The sequence below is a fragment of the Helianthus annuus genome, chromosome 8 (genome assembly GCF_002127325.2).
Source record: "Helianthus annuus cultivar XRQ/B chromosome 8, HanXRQr2.0-SUNRISE, whole genome shotgun sequence".
NCBI lineage: Eukaryota > Viridiplantae > Streptophyta > Magnoliopsida > Asterales > Asteraceae > Helianthus > Helianthus annuus.
The window spans coordinates 105,550,994-105,562,039 of NC_035440.2; the positions used below are offsets into that span (position 1 = coordinate 105,550,994).

At 36.9% G+C, this 11,046-nt stretch overlaps 1 long non-coding RNA gene and 1 pseudogene across 1 annotated transcript; both read left to right on the forward strand.

Annotated features, from left to right (window-relative positions):
* Positions 1 to 3,348: 3,348 nt before the first annotated feature.
* LOC118481026 lies at positions 3,349 to 4,046 on the forward strand (annotated as a pseudogene).
* Positions 4,047 to 4,248: 202 nt separating this feature from the next.
* LOC110889391 lies at positions 4,249 to 5,522 on the forward strand. The gene is made up of 3 exons (XR_004864064.1): positions 4,249 to 4,391; positions 4,477 to 4,661; positions 5,276 to 5,522. It is a non-coding gene; the product is annotated as an uncharacterized LOC110889391 (long non-coding RNA).
* Positions 5,523 to 11,046: the final 5,524 nt, after the last annotated feature.

Below are 11,046 nucleotides of genomic sequence, written 5' to 3' on the forward strand. Positions count from 1 at the left end.
ATTCGACTTTGGGTTGGCAAACGAGTTTACGGTTTTAATAGATTTTGTGTTTTTTAAACTTGTGAACATGATGTTTTTGATATCTAAGTGGTCGTTTGTTTAATTCTTAATGAGGCTCTTAATGGTTCAGACCTCTTAATGGTTCAGACCTCTCAAGGGTTCAGCACTTAATGGTTCAGTCTTGTCAAGTGTTTTAGGTTACCCCGTACACTCTACGGTGTATTGTGATTAGTGGGGCCGAGAGGAGATCTAGTCTTTGGGTACTTTAATATTGTCGGAGAGACCGGGAGATGATCCAACCCATACCAATGAGCTTTACTTGACCTTTAGGATCATTAGAAGAAGTTGATGAGACTGGGAGAAGATTCAACTTATCTTTAGTCTTAGAGTGCCGTATCATTAGAACCTGGTTCCGTCATAGTTACCATTGTCGAGAGAAAACCGTGAGTCACGAATAGGATTCCAAACCTGGGTAGTACTTCCTTCTTATTGATTTCACCCTAGTAGTCTTCAGCTGCGTCTTGGTAGTTTAGTCCTCTTAGTTACTTTAGGATATTAGTTTAATTAGTTAAAATCCCAAAACCAAATAAACCAGTTAAGTATTTAGTTGAGTCAGAGTTTAGTTAGCGTTGCTAGTGTCTCGTGGGTTCGATATCTGGACTTCCATTAGGCTTTACTACATTCAATATGTATATTTTCCTGTCAGTGGTTTAACATTTAGAGAGTTTTAGTTTATAAATTTAAAACTAGAGTGTCTAGGTTAAGTTAATTTTTATAGACCACATTTTTAACATCAATTTGTTTGCATCCACACGAGTGTCTTCACTATCTTGTTCGAGTTTTTAATTTTGCTCCATAGGGGAGGATCATAGTCTACATTCTAGCATTCTGCTATCCTCCAAAATGTCTAGGGTGTATTTTCGTTGACTTAGAACCAATCCGTCCTTTGTTCGCGCAACTTCGCCACCACCACAACACCCACCACCGCCACCTATAACCACCCACAATTACTACCACCGACCACCACCACCACTCACCGCTTATTTTATTACTCCGTTTTTCTTACCTACCGAACAATACACAATAATAACTCATTCCATTCACACATGGTAACCAAAAAAGACATGGAATGGTAATGATCCATTGCATTCATTCGTCCATTCCATTACCTCGTCCATTCCATTTCTTCGTCCATTCCATTACCTTATACCAAACAGACCCTTATTGTTATTATATAATACTCTAATTTTCAACAATTCTGTGCAATGAAGAAGATTGTACATATGGCATAGCTGATGTTTCAGGCTTTAGGCTGTTGTAAATATTGCTTTATATGTTTTCTAGAGAGAGAGGAAGACATGCGATGGTAAACCCCAACTCCACCCTTCCACTGCTTCGACGCCGCGCTGGTGTCATAGTCACCGTCGACATCTCAACCCCAACAGTGGTAACGGCAAGCAGGGATTTGAGGGTTCGGCACTGATTAGAGGGATTTGAGGTTTCGCAAAAAAATCGAAAAGAAGAGAGAGAGAGAGGAATCAGAATTGGTTTTCCGACGTATAGGGTTTCGATTATGAGCTACAGACTGAGCTTCGCCATCTCAATTCTCAAAGACCAGGTACGTCGTTTAGTTTTTTCTGGTGTGTCGAGGGTTTTTGATGATTTGGTTCTCATTTTTCTGAGAAATTGATGTGGGTTTTTAGTTTGATTTGTGGATTGGCTGTGATTTGGGAGATGTTAGGTGGTATATATACTTGTAATGAATACAAAATCGAACTTTTTTTGAAAAATATATTTCAGGTCAAGGTCAAGGATGAAGTAGTAGGTTACAAGTTGTATAAGAAAGGGTACAAGTTTGATTTTCGACCACCAAAAGGTAAGCATTGTGTCATTCTTGATGATATTTTGATGATAAAGTATGCTTTATAAATGAGTAAAAACTAAGGGTATATTCTAACATTGTTGCATGATGCTGGAAATTTAATTGCTATAGTTTTTTTGTTTTTTTGTTTTTTTGTTTTTTTGTTTTTTTTTTAAACAAGCTCATGAAAATTTAACTATTATTTTGAAGATCTTGCTGATCAACTGGTTGGAGCTATGTTTTATGTAATTGGATACTTCATGGGTCAACAAGGAGCTTGGGGGATGTCTCAAGTACATCCCTCATTGGTAAGAAAGATCAACCCAGTAGATTTGTTCAACGAAAAGGAAAAGATTTGACTTAGTAAAAAGTCAAATAGTTTGAGAATTGACACAAAGTATACTCTTTTAAAAATTTTAAGTTGTTTAATCAAGAATCTACACCTTTATTAAATACTAACCAATGTTGTTAAGAGCTTGGTTGGACCAGGAACTGGATCTCCATCCAATTCAGTTGGCATGGGTTGAACACTTGAACTGGCACCAATTGGGTTAGTCGATGTTATGACAAAGGTGGATACTGACGTCCACGTTATGGCAATGGACGTCGAAGCAACTGAGAAGCCATCAGAATCAAGTCCCGTGACAACAAGTGATTCTTACGTCTGTATTAGTACATTTTTTTTTTTGAAATTATCATCAAATGTTATTGTAAGAGGTAAAATGCCAACTTGGTGGCAGACTTGATATCATACATTTAGAGCATGTAATGTGAATTCATTGTGTGATATAGTATGAGAGAATCATCATTATTTACTGTAGTCTTGCATTAATATAACATATTCACTTTGTTGCTGAACAGAGCTCTACTTAAAATTTGATCAGAGAATTGATGGTGCTTTAGATGGGTCGTGTGGATTATGGGTTGGGTTTGGTGATTGAACCACCCTTTGGGACAATTAAAGATGTTAATAATTTGTTTTAATTTGGAATTTGTGAGATTCGATTCGATTTTTTTTCTTTTAATTCTGTTGCAACAAGGATGACCATTGACTAAGTAGCACTGGAACGGGTACGGGGACGATACGGGAACGAGGAACGGCAAAACTCAAAATTTCAAGATACGGGTACGGCAATAAAAAATATAAAAAAATAAAAATATATTAAACAAATTCCAAAAATACTACATCTTCCAAAGGTAATTAATTATCAATAATCAAATCATTTTCAAATTCCGGTTCATCTAGTGAGAGATCGACAATCGATAGAGAATTAGAGATGATGAGACTTGAGAGTTTACATATTAGAGATGCCGAATATGATAGGTATATTTATTTAATGGCCGGTTGTGGAATTTGAAAGGGTTAAAACCCTAAAATTAAATGGAAACGGCTGGATACTTCTACCAGATATGTCCCCTACATTAGAAACGTTTAGGATACGTCCCCGACATCGGTAACGTTTAGGAAACGTCCCTGACGAGTACCCATGGTGTTTCCGTTCCCGACAAGTACCCGATACGGGTACGGCCACATAAATGGAGTCCCCGTACTACATAGATCATTGATTATTGATTTATTGAGCAACATAGAGAATCCAGATCAAAAAAACGCGCAAATAGAGAAACTAATGAATGCAAAACCAGATGAAACAGCGAACAAAGCTCAACAAATGACGATTTTATACAACGGAGAAGTGATTGTGTTTGATAATATACCAGCCGATAGAGCGAGAGATTTAATGTTAGCAGCCAGAGATTATCCTTCGTCTACCGGTAAAACCAATGCTCATGATTACTTGACAGCAACTTCAACTTTTCCTTATAACGCACGCGAATCAGATCAACCGATTGATCATCTTCGAGTTCAAGCCAACGGTCTGGATCTACCAATTGCAAGACGAGCGTCGCTCCACAAGTTTCTAGCCAAATGAAAGGACAGAGCCACCGTACGAGCACCGTATCCGTCACTGGGAGCCAGACCGTCTAAGCATGAGCTTAATTTCGATCTAAATATGTAGATGTTTGAGTATTATTGATTAACATGTTTTTACGGACTGCATCTTGCAGCTGTTTGAAAACGTTTGGTAATTTTCTTTTACTGATAGTAAGAAGACTTTTTATTGTAGCCATTGAAAACGTTTGGTAATTTTCTTTTACTGATAGTAAGAAGACTTTTTATTGTAGCCATTGAAAACGTTTGGTAATTTTCTTTTACTGATAGTAAGAAGACTTTTTATTGTAGCCATTGAAAACGTTTGGTAATTTTTTTTACTGATACTTTTTATTGTAGCTATAGATATGTTTGTATAATGTTTGTAGTTTGACCGTATGATTCATAATTGGCAAAGCCACGTGGTGGAGTTTCTAGGGAGCTCTGAACTGGCCTTATTTGTGGCTAACATTAATTTACAAGAAATTTCTATGTAATTTTCTTATTTTTGGAATAGTGTTGATTTAATTAATAGTTTTCTTCGAAAATAACCCCAAAAAGCAGCTTCGCCATGGGACAGAAATAACACTTTACTTGAAGGTGATTTATATGTTCTCTTTTTATGAAGTTCATGTATCTTGTCTTTTTGTATGGGTTTTAAAAGTGAACTGATCATATTGTGTAGCCTATCAGTGCCAAAGCTCAAGGCCAAAGGAAGGTTGCTAGAGAGACAAAGACTAATGTCGTTTACATCAATGGGAACCCAACATTTTGTTTACGGCAGAATAATGCAGGATGTTTACAAAGATTACGAGTATGAAGTTTATGATCACAACTTTGTTGATGGCGTGTCTGCAACCTTATAATCATGTAAGCTTTTTGTGGTCCAAATGAAAAAAAAAAACAAAAGAAACATTAAAGATTTTTGTGTTCATATAGCCATATCTCAAACAGCAGCAGCCAGTTTCTTTTTAGGCTCACGAAGGGCATTTTGAAGATTTTGGTGGAAGGGTTATGCAAATGGGATGGTGCACTTTCAAAGTTAACAAAGATTAAATCAAAATAAACCAATTTTTAGAACATGTTGAATTGCCATGTAAATTTCTTGATTTATAGCTAAGAATGAATATCGATAAATTAAAGAATTCATGGTTATGCTATTTGGTACGGTTTAACACAACCCGTCGCAATGCGTGCCTCCGCCGCATCGCGGCGGGGTACTCATCTAGTTAATCACTAATTTATATATTAAAAATACTTTATGTTCATTTTGTGTTCGTCTATGTTCGTTTAAGTTTGTTTGCGTTTGCGAAGTGTTCATTTAGATTTTAAACGAACTAACATAAATGAACACGCACATGCCCGTTTTCTTAATGAATGGACATGAAGGAAAATACGTGTTCAGTTATATGTTCATGTTCGGTAAAAGTTAAATGAATGAACACGGCCATGTCCTTATTTGTGTTTGTTTGATTCGTTTACAGGCCTAGTCGAGTGGGTACGTAGCAAACGTGAAGAGTCTTAGCAACCACAATGGCTAGCATGAAGTGCAAAATAATCTCCAGATGTTTGGTGCGCTAGTTAAGGAATGGATTAATTAGCTGCTGGTATTTGGCGCCAAGATTGTCACATCACAAGACTTGTGTGCTAGGTAGTGTAATCTCAAGCTCATGTATGAGTGGAACAGTTGATCAAAGCTCTATTGTAGTGTGGCAAAAGTCCATTATTTTACCCTTTGTGTTAAATCCGGCGATAGTATGTTGTTTCTTGGAACTCTAACTAGTGAGATTAGGTCCAAGAAAACTACAATACCGAAAGTAAATCTATGATCATCTGAGCATCCAGCTACGTTAGCATAGACACACATAGTGAGAAAATGAGTGATGGTAGGTTTAAGGTATCGAATGATATAGTCAACTACGACCTAGTGACGTTCGTTAGGATATTAAAGAAACCATGTAACATTAGTGACCGCATAAGAGATCTCGAGTGCAAGTCAAAGGCCGAAATTGTAGAACGCCAACTGTGCTTCGATATACCGACTAGCCCTACATGATACCTAAAAATTAAAATATTTTAAAGATACAAGAGATATTGGAAATAAATAAAGGAAAACCCACATAACTTTTTTTCTTAGAATTAAATTAACTGAAAAATCGAGTACTAAACTAAATATCTTTGCATTTTCAATTTATTTTCATTCCACGTATATTTTAAATTACCAGTAGTTTTTCATCAAATCAATCCTCACTTTTGTTCAATAAAATCAATAACAAATATCTTTATGAAATTTTTTAAAAGAAGATTATTGGATTTTAATAATCCTAAATATCACCTGTTGGCCGATAATAATTCTAGCTTAAAAATTTCACTCTAGCAATCCCAACTTGTAAAACAAAAGTAGAATATTTTGTTTCTGTATATTACATTCAAAAAAATTACAAGAAGGAGGCTAATATAGGCTTACAAAGTATACAAAATAAGGAAGGCACATTATTTAAGTTTGTTTGCGTTTGTGAAGTGTTCATTTAGGTTTTAAACGAACTAACATAAATGAACACGCACATGCCCGTTTTCTTAATGAATGGACATGAAGGAAAATACGTGTTCAATTATATGTTCATGTTCGGTAAAAGTTAAATGAATGAACACGACCATGTCCTTATTTGTGTTTGTTTGATTCGTTTACAGGCCTAGTCGAGTGGGTACGTAGCAAACGTGAAGAGTCTTAGCAACCACAATGGCTAGCATGAAGTGCAAAATAATCTCCAGATGTTTGGTGCGCTAGTTAAGGAATAGTTTAATTAGCTGCAGGTATTTGGCACCAAGATTGTCACATCATAAGACTTGTGTGCTAGGTAGTGTAATCTGAAGCTCATGTATGAGAGTGGAAAAGTTAATCAAAGCTCTATTGTAGTGTGGCAAAAGGCCATTATTTTACCCTTTGTGTTAAATCTGACGATAGTATGTTGTTTCTTGGAACTCTAACTAGTGAGATTATGTCCAAGAAAACTACAATACCGAAAGTATATCTATGATCATCTAAGCATCCAACTAAGTTAGCATAGACATACACATAGTGAGAAAATGAGTGATGGTATTTTTAAGGTATCGAATGATATAGTTAACTACGACCTAGTGACGTTCGTTAGGATATTAAAGAAACCATGTAACATTAGTGACTGCATAAGAGATCTCGAGTGCAAGTCAAAGGCCGAAATTGTAGAATGCCAACTGTGCTTCGATATACCGAGGAGTCCTACATGATACCTAAAAATTAAAATATTTTAAAGATACTAGAGATATTGGAAATAAATAAAAGAAAACTCACATAACTTTTTTGCTTAGAATTAAATTAACTGAAAAATGAGAAAAATGCCCGGATAGTCCCTGTGGTTTGCCTTTTTTTCACCTTTAGTCCCTAACTTTCTAAAATTACAGCTATAGTCCCCAACTTTTGCAAATTCGTTCTCGGATAGTCCCTGGCGTGGATGTGGGTTAGTTTGTTCAGTTAAGTGGGTATGAAATTACCTAAATGCCCTTACTATTAAATTAATAACTAAAAAAATTAAAATAAATATAATTAATATTTAAAGATATATGTGAGACCCACCACCCACCCACCCACCCACCCACCTCACCACTTCATCTTCCTCACCCTTCACCACCACCACCACTCCACCTTTCACTACAACCACCATCCACCTTTAACCACTATAATTACCCCCCAACCCCACCTCCCCTCCTCTGCACACAAACACCAACTTCCTGAATTAATTAACAAAATTAGAATTCCCAATCAAATTGATTTCAAAGCATTCATCCAGAATCTCATTTCATCTACAGTACAACTAACGAAAGTGACTCCAACACTAGCTTCCTCAATTAATTAACAAAATTCGAATTCCCAATCAAAACTGATTCGTAGACTCAAAGCATTCATCCTGATTTAACACCTCATTCTCCGTTAGTTCAACCCACCCACCCCCATCATCTCCTCCAACAACCATCAATCAAATCCTCCATTGTTTATGCTGTCTCATTAGTCTAGTTCTCGGATTCAGATTCTCTCGCTTAGTCTTCTACTTATTGTTCTCTACTTCTTCGATCAACAGCTTGTACACCTCTAATACGACGTCGTTTACATCCGCAATATCGCCCAAACGCTGTCGTTTACCACTTCCAATGCTAATACAAATAATATTACCACCGGTGATCTGCAAATCATCCCACCCGCATCAGATCTGTAACCACCAAATACCGGAAAATATGGATCGCGTCTGAACAACCTGCAACCATCTGCAAATCTGGATCGCGTCTAAATAACCTGGAAATCTGCAAACCTTTTAATCGTGTCCGGCAAACCTGCAACCTGGTGGAGTTGCAGCTCCCGATATTTATTCCGATGATGATTGCCGGTGAAGATGATGTTGCAGCTACACATGGTGAAGAGGAGGTGAGGGTGGGGCTGACAAGGGTTTTTTTTAAAATTAATTTGTTATTATTTTTTAGGTGTTATTTGATTAATGGTTGGCCCTACTTCAGCTTATATTTTAAGGCTAGAAGGTATGCTGACATCCCATCCTTGGAGGATCATCCGCCACTTAGGCGCCACGTCATAGTCCTCCCAAGGATGCTCCATCACCCAAAACTAGAGGGTATGAGAGGATGGTCCTAGTCATAGTCCTCCCCACCACTTTTATGTTTTTTTTATTTTTTTAATCTTCTACTTTTTTTTTAACATTTAACAAATAAACTAACAAAATATTTTCATTAATATTAAAAAACATTACATAAACTTAAAAAAAAAGAAACTTAAAAAAAGTTAAAAAAAAACATAAGCTTAAAAAAATAAACTTAAAAAAAAAGATAAACTTAAAAAAAAAAAAAGATAAACTTAGGCAATCAAGATTGAATGTAAAACAACAAGAACTAAAGCAACACATTTCAAGAAACTCGTATGCCATTTCTAAGTCATTCTAATCTTTGAAACCCCAAATCAAGATGAATAAACCTTAAAAATTCAAAATTTCGGCAAGCTCAAACTCACCAACACATTTCAAGAAACTCGTATGCCATTTCTAAGTCATTCTAATCTTTGAAACCCCAAATCAAGATGAATAAACCTTAAAAATTCAAAATTTCGGCAAGCTCAAACTCACTGAGTGCATATTGCATTGGCCAAGAAACTCGTATGCCATTTCTAAGTCATTCTAATCTTTGAAACCCCAAATCAAGATGAATAAACCTTAAAAATTCAAAATTTCGGCAAGCTCAAACTCACTGAGTGCATATTGCATTGGCCTGTGCAGATACTTGGATTGTGGGAAATCCAAACGCTAAACACACAATGAGAAAATAATCATCTACCTCACAAAAACTGACGTCTGCTGAGTGCTGAAATAAAATACATCCTTAGGACAAGAGACTAGTTATTTGTTACTTCTAACTCACTAAAAGTTGTTCCAAGGAATGTAAGAGGAATGTTGCCATCTAAAACAACAGGAACAAATTTATTTATGAGTGTTTATTTGTAACGCTTCGTGCTTCCGTAATTCCTTGTTTTTATAAAATTCAGGTTCGTTTCCTATTTTTAGAGACGCAGTTGAAATCTGATCGAAAAATGGTTTAAAACGGAAAACTACGCATTTTTACGCACTTTTAACGCTACTAACAAACGAACGCGACCAATAACGAACATCGGCATTATTTCACGTATTTAACTTTAAAATGATATAACGGCCCATTTTACGAAGCTCGTGTGCGAAAACGGGTCCAGAAACGCAATTAGGCCGCTAACGGGCTTTAAGCCCAAACCCACTTAACCCACTTAACCTAGCTATTTAAAAGAAGGAAGCCCTAATCCCTTTCAAATCTTGCAGCCGACATCACACACCCCTTCTTCCTTCCCGATCTTCCGGTCACCGACGCTGCATCTCCGACCGGCTGCCGGTGACGGGTTTCTTCTCCGACGAACTCCCAAGCACCTCTTCCTCCCTCTCCACACCACAACCATCTCCCTCTCACCCCAAATCTCACTGTTCTCTCTCTCTCTCTCTCGCGTATCGGCCGACGGACTCGTTACCGGCGACCGTGGATGGCGACGATGATGATGATGTTACTGTTGTTGTTGGTGATGACAAATTGATGATGGTGATAACGAAGATGGCAGCGCCACCTCAGACGACAACGGTGGTTACCGTCTGTCTTCCAGCGGCAACCGTTGAGAAGTCACGGCACCGACAAACCTTCGACAAAGCTCCGTTCGGTTCAATTCAAGGCTCGAGCCGCGGTTCTAGTTTGGGTTCGTTCTGATTCGGTTCAGGTTAGCCTTGATCCTGTTTGGGTCTTGTTTTCGTTCCGGGTTTAGTGTACGGCCAGTTGGGTGACCGGCGACGATAGTGGTACCAGCGGCTCTGGTTCCGGCTTGGCTCGAGTCTCGACTCGAGTTCCGATCAACATCAGTTCGGGTCTGATGAGTTCACGGTAACACCCCCCTGTTTACTTCTAATTTTATTTTATTTTTAAAAGTCCGTTGATGTTTGTTCGGTTGTCTGATTCAGGTTCGATGTGGTTTCGGGTCAGTTTCTGTTCGGGTCAAACTTGGTCAAGCCTGGTCAACACACGGTCAAATCGGTTGACTGATCGATACGGGTTAAACATGGGACTCGGTTTTAAAATGCGTGAATACTAATTATATTGTTCATGTTTAATTAACGTTTAATCGCGGAACCAAATTATATGTAATTTTAAATTCTTTTTTCTTTCTTCACATAGAAATTATATATTTATACATCGTGTTATTGCTTGGTTATTGTTTATTTCAATTTTGAACATAAATCGACAACTTTAGTTGTCGGGATTGTCCAAAAACAGAGGAAACTCTGCCCGATTTTCTTAAAATTCTGTAAAATGAAACGCGTTAGTTTATAAAACGAAACCTATCAAATTCGGCTAATTTTTATAAAATAGATATAAATGTATAATTATTTTTATCTTATTATTATTGTTATTTTTTTAACATTTCAACAAAACTTTTGAAGGAATTAATTTTGAAATATTACTTAAACTATATAATATATATATATATATGTATAGATTTACATTTATATCAATTAGATATACTTTAAATCCCACTTCAAATCCTCCGTCATAATCCAGTTTACTCATGCGCCATCATTTGCCCATATAGGGTGACCGCGGTGTTTCATCCTCCTAAACTCGTACACTCGTCAACACTTGGATAATCGGATGA